The sequence below is a fragment of the Bacillus rossius genome, chromosome 16 (genome assembly GCF_032445375.1).
Source record: "Bacillus rossius redtenbacheri isolate Brsri chromosome 16, Brsri_v3, whole genome shotgun sequence".
NCBI classification, from domain to species: Eukaryota; Metazoa; Arthropoda; class Insecta; order Phasmatodea; family Bacillidae; genus Bacillus; species Bacillus rossius.
In genome coordinates this window covers 42,058,243-42,076,989 of record NC_086343.1, presented here as the reverse complement: position 1 = coordinate 42,076,989, position 18,747 = coordinate 42,058,243, and positions in this window count along the sequence as shown.

Here is an 18,747-nt window from a genome sequence, read left to right as displayed (position 1 = left end):
AAAATAAAAACAATAACTATAAAATAGATAAAGTGAGCATGCGCATTACTACAAATGTGCAATGGCACACAGGCCTGGGCAAGGCCAACATTTTCTCCTCCTTAGATCTGAAGTCCGGGTACTGGCAGGTGCTGGTGCGCCAGGAGAATCGACCGAAGACTGCCTTTACTGCCCCCGATGGCCACAGATTTCAGTTCTGCGCCATGCCTTTAGGGCTGATGGACGCCCCCGCGACATTCCAGACGATGATGGTCAGAGTCCTTGACGGGTATGTGGGATAGTTCGTGACTGCCTAATTGGACGATGTCATCATCTGGTCGGACACGTGGGAGGACCATGCACAACACCTCGCCATGGTTCTCGAGCGGCTGGCCAGACATGGTCTGACCTGCACGCCAAAGATATGCCACATCGGGGTGGAGGAGATTCAGTTCCTCGGCCACATTGTCGACGGGGATGGGTGCCGCCCTCTTCCCGAGCACCTAGATCTCATCAAGGCCAAGCCAGTACCCCAGATGAGGAAGCAGCTTCAATGATTGATGGGGCTCCTAAATCGGCTCAGGACATTTATTCCAGATTTTGCCACAGTAACTGCACCACTGTCTGATCTCTTGTCCCCCAAAACTAAGTAACGTTGGACAGAAGCTGCGGACCTAGCGCTGACTGCTGTCAAGGCCCTGTTTCGTGAGTGTCATACGCTGGCCAGGCTGAGGCCGGAGGAGCCCCTGTACCTCCAGACAGACGCTAGTCAGGTGGGCATGGGGGCCGTGCTCTACCAGCTTGGGCCCGAGGGCGAGCGGCGGGTCCTTGAGTATGCAAGCGCTAAGTTCGGGCCTGCTGCTCGCAAGTATGATGTCAACGAACAGGAGTGTCTGGCAGTGGTGTGGGTGGTATGCAGGTACCGTCACCACTTAAAGGGAAGGTCGTTTGTTCTTCGTACGGACAATCAGTGCCTGAAATGGTTAAACTCAATGCAAGGGAGGAAGTCTAAATTCACCCGCTGGGCCATGACGCTTCAAAACTTCGATTTTCAGGTCAAAAATGTACCAGGGAAGACAAATCAATTGGCAGACGAGTTGTCCAGACATCCTGATCCAGCCATGGTGTTCGAGGACGAAGGCAGCTGTGATGACTTGCTGCCACCCCAAGGGGGTGTCTCGTCCACGATAGAGGGGCAGTCACCCGCGGCCCTGTACCTGACAATGCAGGCGTCCCTGACACTGACCCGGGCTATGTGAATACAGTCTCAGACTTGGTACAGGCAGTGCAGCAGGCGCAACTGGGAGACGCTGCGACTTTGGCGCAGATGGAGGAGTGCCGTGCGGGAAACCTACCTTTCAGGCGTTGCAGAGGGGGAGTACTGCAGGTCCGAGTCCCGGGGGACATGGAGTCCTGGAGTATCTACGTGTCGGAGGGGGCGCGGACGGCAGTCATGTCCTTCTTCCACGACCACTCTCTTGCAGGACACCCGGGAGTGGAACAGACGCTGAGAGCCACGAGGGAGACATTCTGTTGGCCGGGCATCACGAGGGATGTCCGGGAGTATGTCCGCCGTTGTCCAATCTGTCAGCATAGGAAGGTGCAGAGATCAGACGGAGAGGAGCAGCAATGGCATAGTCGGCCCCAGCATCCTCTTCACACCGTGGCATTAGACATAATGGGGCCATATCCACGTAGCAAAAGAGGGAAGCAGTTCTTGTTCATGGTAACAGATCTTTTCACAAGGTGGTTTGAGGCATACCCAGTGGCCATTGTACGTTCAGGAACTGTGGTGGCACTGCTGGAAGGGGAGGTGTTCCCGCGCTTCGGTTACCCAGCAGTGCTACTGAGTGACAATGGCGGGCAGTTCAAGGGAGCCAGGTGGAAGACGGCTTGCTGGAAGTGGGGTATCGAACATCATACGACCACCAATTACCACCCACGGGCCAACCCAACCGAGAGGCGGAACCAGGATTTCAAGGCACAGCTCCGCCTCCGGTTGGGAGAGGACCATTCAAAATGGGATGTCCACATTTCTAATCTGTTATATTGTCTACGGTAGCGGACGAGCGCCGTCACCGGCTACTCTCCCGCGGAGCTGGTGCAGGGACAAAAGTTGGCCCTCCTGGGAGAGTGCCGCATTGCTGCGGCGGCAACAGAGGGGGGATGGGAGGAGAACCCCCACGTGGAACTCTCTGAAATGAGAGAGCAGGCACGTCAGCAGCATGAGCAGTACCTGCAGCACAACACTCCACTGACAAATCGCCCTCACAAAACTCTTGAGCCAGGCTACCTGGTGTACGTCCGACAGCACCATCTGTCATCGGGTGCCAACAAGTTCAGCGCGGGGCTGGCCCCGAAGTGGGACGGGCCCCGAGTGGTGTTGCGTCGTGCAGGCAAGACATCGTACTACATCCAGACACCTAGTGGACGCCCATCTAAAATACACCGTGAAGACTTGAGACGGGTTAACGACGAGGACAGGGAAGACAGGACGGGTCCCCGTCAGACAACGCGAGGGGACGCGACACATGACACCGGCCGTGTGAGGGGCGTTCCTCACGGGCCACGGGACACTGACGACAGAAGAGAAGAGCAGGTGAATAACACGGTGGAAGGACAGGACATGAGACAAGACGGCGAGGGGAGGCATGACCAGCCGCAGGCGGTGGCGCAGGCAGGACATGGTGAGCGGAAGAGGCAGGAGGACCCGGCCATTGAGGTGTCCGAGTGGTCAACGGAGGACAGCCAGACAGACGTGACTCTTCCTGGGTTGATTGAAGAGCCGGACAAAGGGCAGACGCAGGAGCCCCCGATGGATGGACGAGTGCCGATGGACGACAGCCCACGGGTCACAACCAGGATGGTAGTATGGTTCGAGAGTCTGGCCGGGAGACACCAGGAGCCCCAGAGGCTTGGGGATCCCCTCTGGCAGACATTAGCCTCACTGACTCTGACTTTTCGGTCCGGATCACGGAGCCCAAGACAGACGATGACGAGGAGGAAGATGAGGGAAAGGGTTCACCGCCCCTGCCGAAGGACGAGGAACGAACAGATGGGTCTGCAGACATGACGGAGGCGGAGACGTCATCGGATGATAAGGAAGCCGGCAGAGGGGAATGTTACCCTCAACACGGACGGCGGGAGCTCCGACGCAGTTGCCGCAAAACAGCTGGACCGGGTCAGGTCCAGGAGACACTCTCGACGGCGGGCGATGGCCAGCCGGAACCGTTCGTGGGGGATGTTTCTACCCCACCTTCACCATTTTCTAGCATGTCACCCGCCAAACTGACACGTCCCACTAGGACACGACGGGCACCAGGGTATCTGCGAGACTTCGTGTGCTCGCAGATGGGCACAGTCAGTCCTGTCTTGCCATCGGAGCCCCGAGATAGTGTCAGGAGCCTACTGCCTTATTTTGTCACTAAGGGGGTATATAATTCAAGACCCACAGTACCAGTCGTCATCCCCATAACCACACTCAGTGCTACGCACTGCGCGGTTACAAAAACTCGTGGATAAATGAGAGGCGTTGGCGGACATAACAGCCTCGTCGGAGGGGGGGCATTTGACGTCGACCCAAGAGTCATCCCGGCTCCTTCAGGCCGTTATGCCTCGCCAGCGCCATCTCTCGCGTGTTTAGTGCGACGTAAGTGTAGAAGATGTGCGACATTTTGTTTCTGTACAGGATTTGACATATTATTTTCTTGTAAATATATTTTGTTTTACATTTTTTGTATATATTTTATTGAAATTAATTTTGTATTGAAGATTTATGTATTTGTGTAAGTTTTTATTTGTTCACCGGGCGCCATGGCCGTGGCTTCCGCCTGTGACCAATCAGCGTGTTCCACGGGCTCGCGGAGAGGCGAGAGACGCGGGCGCTCAGAAGCGCCAGGGGAGTGGGAAGTTAGTCGTGGACCCGGCACGAGAGGCAACCGACGTGTTTGTAATGTCGCTCCGGGACGGTGAGATTGGAATGGGCGCGGTATTTGCTGTAGCTCCAGACTTTGCCGAGCAGTCGCCTTGTCATTCAGTCGCGTTCCACATCTTGTCATTTTCTCACGTGTGTTCTTCTCTTAAGTTTTGCGAGTCGCGGGGTATTTTTGTAAACTGGACATTCGCAGTTGCATGTACTGTGTTTATACGTTTCTTCCCTGTCATTGTGTTGTACAGTCAGACAGCCATCTTATTGCACCTGAGTCATTGCGAATTCAAGTCTTTGCTGCGTGGGTAATACTTGTCATGGGCGGGACGTCCCGTATTTTTTCAGTACAATATAAGTGCGCGGAACCGGACTTCTTCCGATAGAAATAGTCACACAAGCGGAAACGCGGCAGCACCATGTAAAGTGTTCTTATTACAGTGCATAAAAGACCAGGAAACTTTATTCGAGTTGTTTTAATTTTAATTCTGGAGACTGTCCCTCGGCCACGCGGCCTGAACCCCCCTTTTCCGAACCCTGAGTAGCCGGCAAAATAGTAACATTTCAGGGACTAGTCGACCAGCATACGACAATATATCACTTTGACGCCACTCCCGCTGCCTGTTTTTAGCATTTAATTAATTATTAGCGTTGTAAAATATCTCAGGGGTTTTAACGGGAGTTCGGCTTCGTGGTTGCAGGCAGGAGTGCGTCTCGGAGTTTGAAAATCGTTCAGAAATTACCTGGGCTGTTTAGGCCACCCAGGACGCCTTGTAAATGAATGGTAAACGATTTACAGGACACTGCACTTTATTCAGTATCGATACACTCATTCGTCCCCGAGACTGGCCGCGTCCGTTGTCGGACCGCTATGACACGCGTATCTCTATACGTGACGGTTTGCGCGACCAAGATAGATTGCAAAGTTATATCGACAAGCTGAAACAGTAGCTTCTCGTCCCTATAAAAGGTTTAGCAGATAAACACGAAACTGTTATTGCCACAACTTAGGCTGGCATGTAATTACGTAGAAGAGATCCTATGTTCAGGATGGTTTGCAGTCTAGCCTGCTACTAAATGTTAACGTCTCTGAAATTACGTGGGCACGCCGGCTGGAGACGTACACGTAAAAGTCCCTTACGAATAACAGTTAGTCACTTAAAATACACGTTACACTTTGCACTATAAAAACGGAGAAAGTTACAAGACTAAAGTTAGTCAGTGTTATTCTCAACACTTATTACGGAGGATCTACGACGATAACGATTAATTGGCTAATCAGCCGAAAATTGTGTACCACTACTACGCGGTCCTTAAACTGGACATGGATTTACGTATGAAAATAAAGTTCCCTTGTGGGAAGAATTTAATAGATTAAGAGTCGCACGAAATAACGTGTGACTGGGTTGGGGTCGGCGCCGAGTTGATTAAAAGATTTACAAAACTTACACTATTGCTGAAATGTTGAAGAGATGCTAAAGTTGATGACCCGACGTTCGCGGAGCGCCCGACCCCTTCGAGCTCCAAACGGTAACTGAGCGCGAGACCGCCCTGCGGCCTCGCGCCTAACCACGTGAAACGCGGGAAAACCGACCCGGCCAGTTTTGGACTTAAAGACAAGTTACAAAATATATGCTTATAAAACAATTAGACTTAATTTCCCTTACATGAATCCTCTTTTAAATTGTTATTAATTTAGTTGTTTTAATTTGACAAATAATCATATATAATTAGTTAGGCGCATTGCCACACCCAGCCGGGCGCTGACGTCGCTTCGGTGTTCGTCGCGGCGCACTTTCACACACTCACGCTCGGGCGTGTTCGATGCACTTAGGGGCAAGTGTTGTTGTGGCATAACGACCTTTGCGGACCAGAGGGAGCACCGGCGGTTGGCGTCAAATGCCCCCCCCCCCCCCCAACGAGGCCGTTATGCTCAACAACACTGCTCCTCACACGCATGGAAGTGGTGCACCGGTTCGACGCACTCAGGTCAGGCGAGGTTGGAACCTGGGCGTGGCATACCTAGTGAATTAATTTATAATTGAATTATTGGTGGTTCTGGCATGACCCATCTGAGGGGTGTGAATCGTGAGCCTTGGGGACTTTTGTTTGTATAGAACGTGAGCCTATTAACGGGCCGAAAAATGGGTGTGGGACCTCCCTTGCCGGAGTCGGAGATGGCCCTGTCCCCCCTCGGGATTCCGCCGCCATGATCTGACCCAGGAAGTAGTCCCCTAAGTGTGTTGGTACTTGTGTAACCCGGTGTGAGACTCTGATAGGAAGTAACATTGGTGTTGCCTGTTCCTGTGGCCCCCCTTGGTGGGCGCTAGTCACCCCTTGGACACTTGCGTTTCCCTGTTTCTGGATGTTTCTGGTGATTGAATCCTGCAGATGGACCGGAGGGCGTCGCGCCCGCCTGGAAGGGACGGCGTTTTCACTAACATTAATATCTAAAATTGTCTGGCTCTTTCCCCCTCATCTCTGATCCTGTTAACAGCTGTGCGCCCTTTCCCAGAGCTTCTCGAGCCTCCAACTGTCGGTTGCGGTTGTGAGCAGCACGTGCGGGTCATTAACCGCCGCCGCCTCTGCGGATACCGCCTCTGCACAATCTCCCCCTCCCCCACTGACGTAGGCTCCTCAATGGACATGGTAAACGCGGACTCGCTCAAGCTGACGTCCAGCGGCCACCAGGGCTCGTCGACTTCGTCCTCCCCATCGTTCACGTCCCCATCGTCCGGTTGCCAGACAAGGGGAGTCGTCTCCTCCCCCTCCAGAGAGGTCGGGTCTAGGCTGGTATTGTCTGCCGCAAGAGGAAGGAGGTTGGGTGGAAGGCAGTTGGGGACCGGAGAGTCCATGATGTTTGTGGATTCGGCTAGAGTCCTTGGGGCGGAACTCCGCGCAAGAGGAAGGAGGTTGGGTGGAAGGCAGTTGGGGACCGGAGAGTCCATGATGTTTGTGGACTCGGCTGGAGTCCCTGGTGCGGAAATTCCCGCATCTGACATTTGTGTAGGTGCAGTGGAGGTTGCATGGACGTCGCGGTGTCTGTGTGGGCTAGCCACGTCCGGTTCGGGCGAGCCCGGAATCGGGCTCGGAGGTGTGTCTGGTGGCCTATCATTCGGGGGTCCCACCCCGGTTGGGGCCGGGTCGTGTACTGCGAGATGCAGGTCGTCTCGGTGCACTTTGGCTGGTCGCCCGCTGGGGGTGCGCACTGTGTATGTTGACGGCCCGGTTCGCCACAGAATTTGGCGGGGTTCTGACCACTTGGGGGCCAGCCCCGTGCAGAAGTTATTTTTTCCGGAGGACAAATGGTGTTGCCGCACATACACCCACTGACCGGGTTCAAGCTGAGTCGGAGGGCGGGTGGACTGCGGTGTCTTTTGGGCCAGGAACTGTGTCTGTTTTACGCGTGCCTGCTCCCTCATGGCTGCGATCTCCTCCCCCCATAGATCCTCGGTAGCTGCCGCGGCCACCCGACACTCCCCAGGGAGGGCCAGGTTCTGCCCCAGGAGTAGTTCGGCTGGAGAGTGGCCCGTGACCACATTGGTACGTCGGCGCAGACAATACAGCAGTTTTGGAAGGTGTATGTCCCACTTTGAGTGATCCTCCCCGAGGCGGAGGCAGAGCTTAACCTTTATCTCCTGGTTCCTCCGCTCGGTGGGATTCGCCTGAGGGTGGTATGTAGGAGTGGTATGGTGAAAAATCCCCCACCGGCGGCATTCGGCTCGCCAGCGGCCCCCGGTGAACTGGTACCCATTGTCTGTCAGAAGTACCTTCGGGAAGCCGAATCGTGGGTAAACCTCCGTTTCAAGGAGGGACAAGATGGTGCCCGACCTGACGTTGGAGACCGGGAAGGCTTCTACCCAGCGGGTGAAAAGATCGGTAATGACGACCAAAAATCTTTTCCCACGTGATGTGCGGGGGTATGGTCCCATGATGTCTAAGGCTAGTGTGTGAAAGGGTTCAGTCGGTCTGCGGGGCTGCTGCTGCTCTACCCCGTCGGCTCGCCGCGACTTGCGCTGTTGACACAGCTGGCACCTTCGCACGTAGTCGCGGATGTCCCCGGCAACACCGGACCAGTGGAATTCCCGACTTAGCGCCCCTCGCGTTTGCTCCGCGCCCGGGTGGCCGGCCAGGTCGTGATCGTGGTAGAAGTTGATGACAGCTGAACGAGCCGCTGCGGGTACGTACGTTCTCCAGGCCTCAGTGTTCCCTGGTACCCGTGTCAGCAGTGTCCCGTCCACACATCTGTGGTACGGCTGCACCTGTTCCCCGCACCTGGCCACCCACTTCCTTGTTGACTCGTCGTCGTGCTGTGCCTCCAGCACGACACGATGTAGGGCCGTGAGCGTGTCCGGGAGAGACGTGTCTGGATCTGTGTTGGAAACGGTGGCATACAGAACTGCAGGTTCGCCTGTCCCTGGGGTGTGCGCGGGTTGTCCCACGGGCGGTAGCAGCTCCTCCCAGCTACCCTCGTCGTGATACTCGGTGTTTGGATCGGGATGTCATGATAGCTCGTCCGCCAATTGGTTTTCGCGCCCTGGGACGTGTTTGACGTGGAAGTCAAAGTTTTGGAGTGTCAGGGCCCACCGCGTGAACTTTGACTTCCGGCCCTGTGCCGAGTCGAGCCACTTGAGACACTGGCTATCAGTACGCAGGGTGAATGGCCTACCCTCCAGGTGGTGTCGGTAGCGCCCTACCGCCCACACGCCCGCGAGGCACTCCTCATTGACGTGATAGCGGCGTGCCGCTGGGCTGAACATGGCGCTCGCGTATTCCACAACGCGCCGTTCCCCCTCCGGACCTACTTGGTACAGCACTGCCCCCATCCCCTCCTGACTAGCGTCCGTTTGCAGGAACACGTGCTCCTCGGGGTGGAGGCGGGCGAGGGTGTGGCACTCCCGGAACAAGCGCTTCAAGTCAGCCAGCGCGCGGTCCGCTTCGTCTGTCCACCTGAACCTGTTCTTGGGGGAGAGAAGGGCTGTCATTGGCGCTGTGACAGTGGCGAAGTGGGGGATGAAGCCCCTCAGCCAATTGAGTAGGCCAATGAGTTGCTGCAATTGTTTGCGGGTACGTGGTGCGGTCTTGGACTCAATTAGGTCGAGTTGCGCTGGCAGGGGTCGGCATCCGTCCGCGCTCACAATGTGGCCCAGGTACTCTAGTTCCATAGCGCCGACGTGACACTTGTGGGGCGCGCAGGTCAGCCCATGTCTGGCCAGCCGTTCGAGGACCATGGCAAGGTGCTGCGCATGCTCCTCCCACGTCCGCGACCAGACAATCACGTCGTCCAGGTAGGCCGCGGCAAACTTGCCCACGTACCCATCCAGGACGCGGACCATCATGGTCTGGAAGGTCGCGGGGGCGTCCATCAGCCCGAACGGCATGGCGCAGAACTGAAATCTGCGGCCATCGGGGGCGGTGAATGCTGTTTTGGGTCTGTCCTCCGGGCATACTGGGACTTGCCAATATCCCGACTTGAGGTCTAGAGAGGTGAAAACGCGGGCGTCCCCCAGTCCTGCCAGAGCATCCGTTATGTTAATGAGAGGTGGGGGTGCTGGTATGGTGACGGAATTGACGGGTTTGAAGTTAACACAAAACCTGAGCGAGCCATCCTTCTTTTTCGCCATCACCACTAGACAGTTGTAGGGCGACTCGCTCGGCTCAATTACCCCGTCACGTAGCATTTCTGCTATTTGTACCTGAATGGCCTCTCGTTCTTTGGGTCCGAAACTGAAAGGTTTTACAAATTTAGGTTCATGAGGACGTGTAGGAATCGTGTGCTGCGTCACCGTGGTGCGGCGTAACATGTCCGCGGCCGCGAACACCTGGGGGTGCTGTGCTAGGACCTCGTTGAACCGGTCCACGTGTTCCGCAGGTACATCATTGCGCAACTCCCCCACGGTGATGGCTGGCGCGGTCACGGGTGGCCTGTCCCCGCCGATACTGTACACCGTCCTGCGACTCGCACGTCCCACGTGCACCTTACCGTCTCTTACGTCGATGGACGCGTCCTCCTGGACGAGCCACGGGAGCCCCAGGATGAGGTCGTCCCTCAACTCACGTAGCACCAGGGCGGTGGTCTGACTGCTCATATCTCTTATGGTGATCGTTACCTGAGCGCACTAGACGTGAGCGCGCGGGTCCCACGAGTGACCAGGAGGATGTCCTCCTTCCCCGGCACCAGCTCCACCTCAGGTACCAGGTGGGCGGCGATGTAGGAGTGGCTCGCCGCAGTGTCCACCAGGGCGAGGACAGGTCGTCCGTTAACCATGACCGGCACACGGATCAGGCCCTCCGCGTTGTCGCCTGCTCGCCGCAGCCGGTTTGGTGTCGCCGTCCACGCTGCCAGGTGCGCTGACGAGTCAGCGTGGCGCGGCGGCGACCCGGGGCGGGGCGGCGACACGTGGTAAGTGGCACCACCGCCTGATGTGACAGGTGGCGGTGGTGCGTGGCCACGCCCCGCAGGTGGTGCCGGAGTCGCCGAGTGCGCTGACGAGTCAGTGTGGCGTGGCGGTGTCCCGGGGTGGGGCGGCGACACGTGGTGCGTGGCACCACCGCCTGGCGTGACAGGTGGCGGTGGTGCGTGGCCGCGCCCCGCAGGTGGTGCCGGAGTCGCCGAGTGCACTGACGAGTTAGCGTGGCGCGGCGGCGACCCGGAGCGGGGCGGCGACACGTGGTGCGTGGCACCACCGCCCGACTTGACAGGTGGCGGTGGTGCGTGGCCGCGCCCCGCAGGTGGTGCCGGAGTCGCCGAGTGCGCTGACGATTCAGCGTGGCGCGGCGGCGACCCGGAGCGGGGCGGCGACACGTGGTGCGTGGCACCACCGCCCGACGTGACAGGTGGCGGTGGTGCGTGGCCGCGCCCCGCAGGTGGTGCCGGAGTCGCCGAGTGCGCTGACGATTCAGCGTGGCGCGGCGGCGACCCGGGGCGGGGCGGCGACATGTGATATACCACCCCTTGGCAGTATCTGCACCTAGGTGGCTGTGTTTGCTGCTCGTCTGGGGGTCGGTTCTGTCGTGCTGCTTGCTTGGGCTGGCGTGCGGCCGTCGGAGGGGCGCGGCCCCACCTCTCGCCCGCCAGTGTGGTGTTTGAAAGTGCCGGGGTTCTGTAGGGCACTACTGCCAGTCGATCTTCCGGCGCTACGGGCTGTGGCCGCGCCGTCTCCTGTTGACCGGTCCTTGTCGTGAGTGCCTGTACATCCCGCTCGATCTCTCGGTCAGCTGCACGAAGTCCTCCAGGTCACGTCCGGTGGCCCCCCTCAGGTGGGGCCGCAGCTCCCGCCTCATCAGCTCGACCACTAGTCCTAGGGCCTCGCTCAAATAACCTCCCGTGGCTAGGCGGCGATGGAGCCGCACCTTGGCCCTTATGAACGCCTCCACGTCCTCGTCGTCGCCTTGCAGGGTGCAGAACAGGGAGCGTCGGCACTGTGCTCGTGCCCGCGCGTCGTCGAATCGGCTTTCCAGCCGAGAAATGAAGTCGTCCCAGGCCATTTCGCCTTCCCCGACCATGGTCCACCAGTCCCGGGCGGCTCCTCTAAGCTGGTCACTCACCCGCTCTGTCCACTCATTGAGTGGAACGCCGTAACGGGCCAGACGGTCTCGGCAGGTGCGGCCGAATGCTCCTGGGTCTTCGTGTTCCTGCCCGGCGAACTCGGAAAGCCTAATCCAGGCGCTTGCGCGGGCTGGGCCGGCCATGACCGCTACTTGCGTCGGCGCGGTCGCCTTACATTCGCACGCCTGGCACATGAATAGTCCGTCCCGGAAAACTAGGAATTCTCGCGCGACTGTACATGTTCGGTGGCGCAGCGTGCTGCACTGGTAACAAGTGGCTAACTCGTCTGACTGTCCGCGGCACTGTGCGGCCCCGCACTCGCCCCCTCGTATGTCCGGTTTCTGCGGCTCCTGTTTCGCGGGCTGGTCACTCTCGTCCCTGGGACATCCCGCGTCCTCTGTCTCCGCGGTGTGCTTTACCGCCCGCAAGCACGTCTCCCATGGGTCGCCCCCGTTCATGATGACATGTGACACGCGTTCGCGGCAGACTGTCCGGTCGACGGATCAGGACGCCGATGACAGGGCGCGAGCAGGTAGGGAGGGCCGCCTCCCCTCACCCCCGAGTCGGTGTCCCGTGCTCGCACGCCTCCTGTCCCGCGGAATCCCGGTGATGCGTGCGCAGCTGTGCACAGCTGTCCCTCTGTGACGTCACTCTGCGCCGCGCAGGTGTCCCGCAGTTGCGGCGCGCTGTTCCCGCGGTTCCGAGTCGTAACCTATCGCGGTGAGACGCCGTGTAACCGATCCCGGCCGTATCCCGCGGTGCCGGCGTTATCGCGTCGCGGCGAAACCGATCTTCTTGTCTCCCGTTACTATCTCGCCGCGCCGTCTCCCGTCGCTATCTCGCGGTGCCGTCTCCCGTGTCCTGGTGCGCCGGCTTCCGCTGTCGCCCTGGCGTGAGACCGTCGCGTCGGAGTAGTGAAAATAAAATTAAAAAATTTTTTAAATTACATATGTTCCTTATTGAATAGTCCCGAAATGATAAAATGTCACACAAACTGAATGTCACTTGCCGGCCTTAAACTCACTCTTGCTGAATTAATTTTTATGTACTTTATAAATTTTGAAAAATTTTCGAAAGTTCGTTTTTCGAAAGCCACACTAGTTGCGCGCCAAATGACGCCACTCCCGCTGCCTGTTTTTAGCTTTTAATTAATTATTAGCGTTGTAAAATATCTCAGGGGTTTTAACGGGAGTTAGGCCTCGTGGCTGCAGGCAGGAGTGCGTCTCGGAGTTTGAAAATCGTTCAGAAATTACCTGGGCTGTTTAGGCCACCCAGGACGCCTTGTAAATGAATGGTAAACGATTTACTGGACACTGCACTTTATTCAGTATCGATACACTCATTCGTCCCCGAGACTGGCCGCGTCCGTTGTCGGACCGCTATGACACGCGTATCTCTATACGTGACGGTTTGCGCGACCAAGATAGATTGTAAAGTTATATCGACAAGCTGAAACAGTGGCTTCTCGTCCCTATAAAAGGTTTAGCAGATAAACACTAAACTGTTATTGCCACAACTTAGGCTGGCATGTAATTACGTAGAAGAGATCCTATGTTCAGGATGGTTTGCAGTCTAGCCTGCTACTAAATGTTAACGTCTCTGAAATTACGTGGGCACGCCGGCTGGAGACGTACACGTAAAAGTCCCTTACGAATAAAAGTTAGTCACTTAAAATACACGTTACACTTTGCACTATAAAAACGGAGAAAGTTACAAGACTAAAGTTAGTCAGTGTTATTCTCAACACTTATTACGGAGGATCTACGACGATAACGATTAATTGGCTAATCAGCCGAAAATTGTGTACCACTACTACGCGGTCCTTAAACTGGACATGGATTTACGTATGAAAATAAAGTTCCCTTGTGGGAAGAATTTAATAGATTAAGAGTCGCACGAAATAACGTGCGACTGGGTTGGGGTCGGCGCCGAGTTGATTAAAAGATTTACAAAACTTACACTATTGCTGAAATGTTGAAGAGATGCTAAAGTTGATGACCCGACGTTCGCGGAGCGCCCGACCCCTTCGAGCTCCAAACGGTAACTGAGCGCGAGACCGCCCTGCGGCCTCGCGCCTAACCACGTGAAACGCGGGAAAACCGACCCGGCCAGTTTTGGACTTAAAGACAAGTTACAAAATATATGCTTATAAAACAATTAGACTTAATTTCCCTTACATGAATCCTCTTTTAAATTGTTATTAATTTAGTTGTTTTAATTTGACAAATAATCATATATAATTAGTTAGGCGCATTGCCACACCCAGCCGGGCGCTGACGTCGCTTCGGTGTTCGTCGCGGCGCACTTTCACACACTCACGCTCGGGCGTGTTCGATGCAGTTAGGGGCAAGTGTTGTTGTGGCATAACGACCTTTGCGGACCAGTGGGAGCACCGGTGGTTGGCGTCAACTTATGTCCAATACTGGTAGGAGCTGTTTTCCCGCGCTTCTCGTGTCTTGGCGCGAGGTCGCGTGGCGCCAGTTGCCGTCGGGAGCTCACAGGGGTCAGTCGCTCCGTGAACGCAGAGCCTACAGTTTTCGCACCATGTCCAGTTCACCGCAATAGTTGTAAGTTTATGAAATCTTTTTCATTTAGCTCTGCGCCTGACCCCACTCAGTCGTACATCTTTACGTGCGGCTCTTAGAATAATTCATTTTAATCCCAACAGGGATATTTCAACATTCTACGTAATTTTCACGTCTTAAGCATTAGGTCGGTGGACTTGGTTCATAGGCAGTTTCCAGGCTTCGACGCCAGTGAACTGTTATTTGTTTAGGGCTTCTAGCAGCCTCGATTGTCATGTACTAACTCTTTAATATACGTGTCTTTAATCTAGCTGATTTTAACTGTCATATTCGTATTTGCAATCTAACCAAATTATAACTTTGTTAATCGGTAAGAAGTGACTGTGACACTCATGTTTTCATCTAGTAGGGCTTACGCACATTTCGAAGCATTCACATTTGTAGTGGGTTAGATTGCAATCACCTCTAGTAACTTTAATTTTATATTACCGTTATTCTACGTTTACAGTCATTTACCACATATACAGTTGCAGTATATCAGTTCCGCATTAGTTTGCCGCAGCATTCATCTTAACCACGGTAACAGGATAAATCATTAGACACGAGTTTGCAACCTATCCTGTTTGCGCGCAACGTCAAGGTATCGAGCCTATCATGAAGCGACGGTCTGACAACAGACGCGGCCAGGCATTGGATAAGCAAGTGTAACAATCTTAATAAAGTGCAGTATCTTTCCAGTCGTTTTTCTCCGTTTATTTTCTAGGCGTCCCTGGTAGCCTGAACAGCCCAGGTAGTTTTAAAACCGCGACACACTCCTGCCTGCAGCCACTTGGTCGAATCCCCGTTTTGCCCCCGAGATCATTTTCAACTTAAAATTCACTCAAGACTTAATCAGGCAGCGGGAGTGGCGTCTACATAATGTGACAAGTGACTCACAAAATATACGGAAAAAAATTACAATATTTATATATAAATATTTCAGTCTAATGACCATTTAATCATGATAATTTTTACATATATTTAAAATACTTTTCCTAATCAGTAGGCATTCAACGTACGGCTTAATTTCTCATTAACTTTTTATTTTTGACTTCCTTGCATTAATTAATAAGTTTGATACGTTATTCTAAAATATAATATTAATTATTAATGACAACTTTAATACCACAAACCAAACATTATTGCTTCATGATGAGGTGTGCAAAAATTAATTTATTAATGTAATTGTATATGTAATGTGTAACTATGTGTATTGCATGTTATATTTGTGTGTCATTGTGTAAAATGCCAAAGGTTGTTGAATGTAATGAAAAACATATAAATAAATATCATTTTTTATCGCATAATGGTCGCACGCACGTAATCGTCGCAACCATATTTTAGGCTGTCAAAATTGGGATAAAAAAAACTTCTCGCGTAAACGTCGCATGATGTTTTTGGTCCCGCTAGCAGATGCCGAGCGCTTTGTGTAGGTATCTTTTCAGTATAAAACGATGTATTTTAAAGTAGAAATCTAATATTTATTCGGTCATTACCACTTACTTAATAAATTAACGTAAAAATACGAAGTATTTTGACGTGTAAATTTTTTTATAAAGACGTTTTTAAACGTTATTTCCTTCATCCGATTGTCTGCGTCACCGCGGTGTAGGTATAATCTAAAATTTAATTTTGGTCATTACCACTTACGTATTTATTTAATTAACGGAAATACAAAGATGTCTGACGTAAATTTTCTTTTAACGAAGTTTTTAAACGGTATTACCTTTATCTGATTACGTTGCCGCGGCGTATCACTTATAAAAATGTAGCCAGCGCATCATTCATGTTTGGTTATGTTGTTTCCCGCATACAGCGCGCACGTAGTCGAATATCAGTATCTCGCCTAGTGCATACAACGTGCACTCTCTGTCAGGTGCCGAGTTAACTACATTTGATAGCCCACATTCGCATTAGAATTTTGGTTTTTCTATTTAAAGTTGAAGAAAGGTTTTTGTTTAAGGAATTATTAGTATAGATTGTTTGGAGTGCTCTTGTATACTCCACCTTTTTTTAAATAAACGTACTTTCCATGAATAACTTAACCTAACAAATTTTTTTCCCCCGCATAATCGTCACACCCCTACTTTTAAAACTTGATTTTAGAATAAAATGTGAGATGATTATACGAGAAAACATGGTAAATAAATTTTACAAAAGAGTGGTGGACAGATGCGACGGATCGTTGCGAGTCCAGCTATAACCTTCGGTTTTCCATTAAATGAAACTTGTTTACAAACAACATGTATAGTTACTATATAATCAACCTGAATAAGTAGGGTTCTTAGTTGCTAAAGTATGTGTGAACTGTACACTAGTGAGGAATGAATAATCGCTGTGCATGCCCTCACAGCAGGAGTCACCAACTCTGCATGTATACAGTAGCCATGAAATGAAGTGTACTATCAGGTCACAGTTGGCAACACTGAACCAGGTAGCGCCTAACTCTCTTGGCAATGGCCGACATGCTAACATCTATTTATCGTACATGGTGGCAGCGGTAAACAGCGTTAATGTTTCCGTTGTGTTTCGAGGCGCTCGGGGTTTATTCATTGTACCTGTTACTACATAATAAATCAGTATGGATAGCGACGCGTCAGAGGCGGCCTCACCGCCTGGGCGAGTAAACAATCTTCAACCACCACAGCCAATGGACTTCACTCAGCCGGCAGCATGGCCAGCTTGGGAAAGAAGATTTTTGCGGTATATGTCCGTGTCGGGGCATGGTTCTAAACCGGGTAAAGATAAGGTTGATCTATTGCTGTACGTGTTGGGAGAACGTGCGGAGGAAATATGGACACAGTTTCACCCGACGCCGAACACATTGGAAAAAGCGTTGAAAGAGTTTCGTGAGTACTTCACACCCAGAACAAATACAATTTTTTAAAGATACAAATTTAATTCTCGAGTTCAGATTCAAGGTGAATCGGTTGGTGAATTCGTAACGGCGTTGCACACCTTGGCTGCAAGCTGTGATTATGGCGACCTTAAAAATGAACTTATTCGGGACAGGTTAGTGGTTGGCATGGCGGACAAGAAGACTAGCGAGCAGTTACAACTACGTTCAAAACTGACATTAGAAGAGTTTGCTAGCAAGAATGATCCAGAACTAACCCGGGAGGTTGAAGCCTTTGTGCATCAAACCCTAACATATCCTATTACAGATAAATTTCTTTCTCTCATACAGACCGAACAAGAGCAAGACCCTATTTGTAAAAAATTGAAAGAATTTTCCTTGGGGACTTGGCCTAAAAAGTGCGAGATTCCAGAAAACTTGCAGCCATATTATCAGTTCAGGTATGAAATTTCTTTTGGAGAGGGCCTTTTACTGAAAGGAACAAGAATTGTCATTCCACCCAGCCTACAACTGAAATGCATAAATTTCATTCACATGGGGCATCAAGGGATTGTGAAGTGTCGAGCAAGGGCCAAGCTTTCAGTCTGGTGGATAGGTTTGTCATCTCAGCTTGAAAACTTGATCCGCAATTGTCCACGCTGTGTTGAAGAAAGAGTAAATCACAAAGAGCCATTACTGAAAGAAAAATTTCCAAGGCGCCCTTGGGAAAAAGTAGGGGTAGATTTTTTCAAATATCAAACTTGGTATATTATCATAACGGATTACTACTCACGATTTTTTGAGGTCTTTCCCATAACATCTTTATCAGAGGAAGTGGTAATAAGAAAACTCAAAGAAGTCTTTGCGCGCTTCGGTACTCCTGAACAGTTGAGGGCAGACAGTGGCTCTCAATTTCTGTCACATCGCTTTAAGCAGTTTGCAGATGAAAATAACTTTCAAACAGTGACCTCCTCACCGCACTACCACCAGTCAAATGGAGGGGTTGAAGCAGCGGTCAAGGTAGCGAAACAACTCATTAAAAAAAACGAGGCTATATTTTCTGCACTCCTAGCTTATCGAAGTACTCCCTTGGAGAATGGGTTTAGTCCGGCAGAACTGCTCATGAATCGAAGGCTTCGATCCAACCTTCCTTTGCTACCATCCCAACTTTCTCAGCAGGTTAGTCCCCGGGAGGTTCAGAGAAGGGAGGAGCGAAGAGCAGACAAGCAGGCTAAGCAGTATGACAAAAGACATAATGTCAAAAACCTAGAAAATTTGAAGAAGGGTGATTCGGTATGGATAACTGATTTACGTAGATATGGTAGAATCCAACAGGTTGGGCCAGAGCCTAGATCATACATAATCGACACAGACAGGGGATGTTACAGGAGGAATCTGTGGTTCCTTATACCTCCAAAGATTTTAGATAAACCAGGTAATAACATTCAGCCTACAGAAAAAGTCTTGGAAAGTATCAGTGATGCAGAGGATAGTGAGAGTACAGAAGGGTTTAGGGGTTTTGATAACCAGGAAACAGAAATAGCCACTAATTCTAAGGGAGGGTCCAAAGAACTAGAGAGGCAGAGCTTAAAAAGGAACATTAACAGACCAAGGTGGTTGAAAGACTACATAGAGTAACCGTAGAGAATCTTGTATATCTGACTTTGTGTAAAATGTATGTTTATTGGGTAACGTAGTAATGTAATGCAAATGCAAAATCAGACAATATTCACTGCATTTGGGTCGCTGTATTTCTAACTTTAAGTTAAACCTGTGTTTCATGTAATAGTTATTTATGGTTCAAGACTGTTTCAATCAATTAACTTTAGATAACTGTTTGTAGTAATGAAAACTATGAAGTTCTTTGTAATCTGTGTTCGTTGCTTTGGTGGAT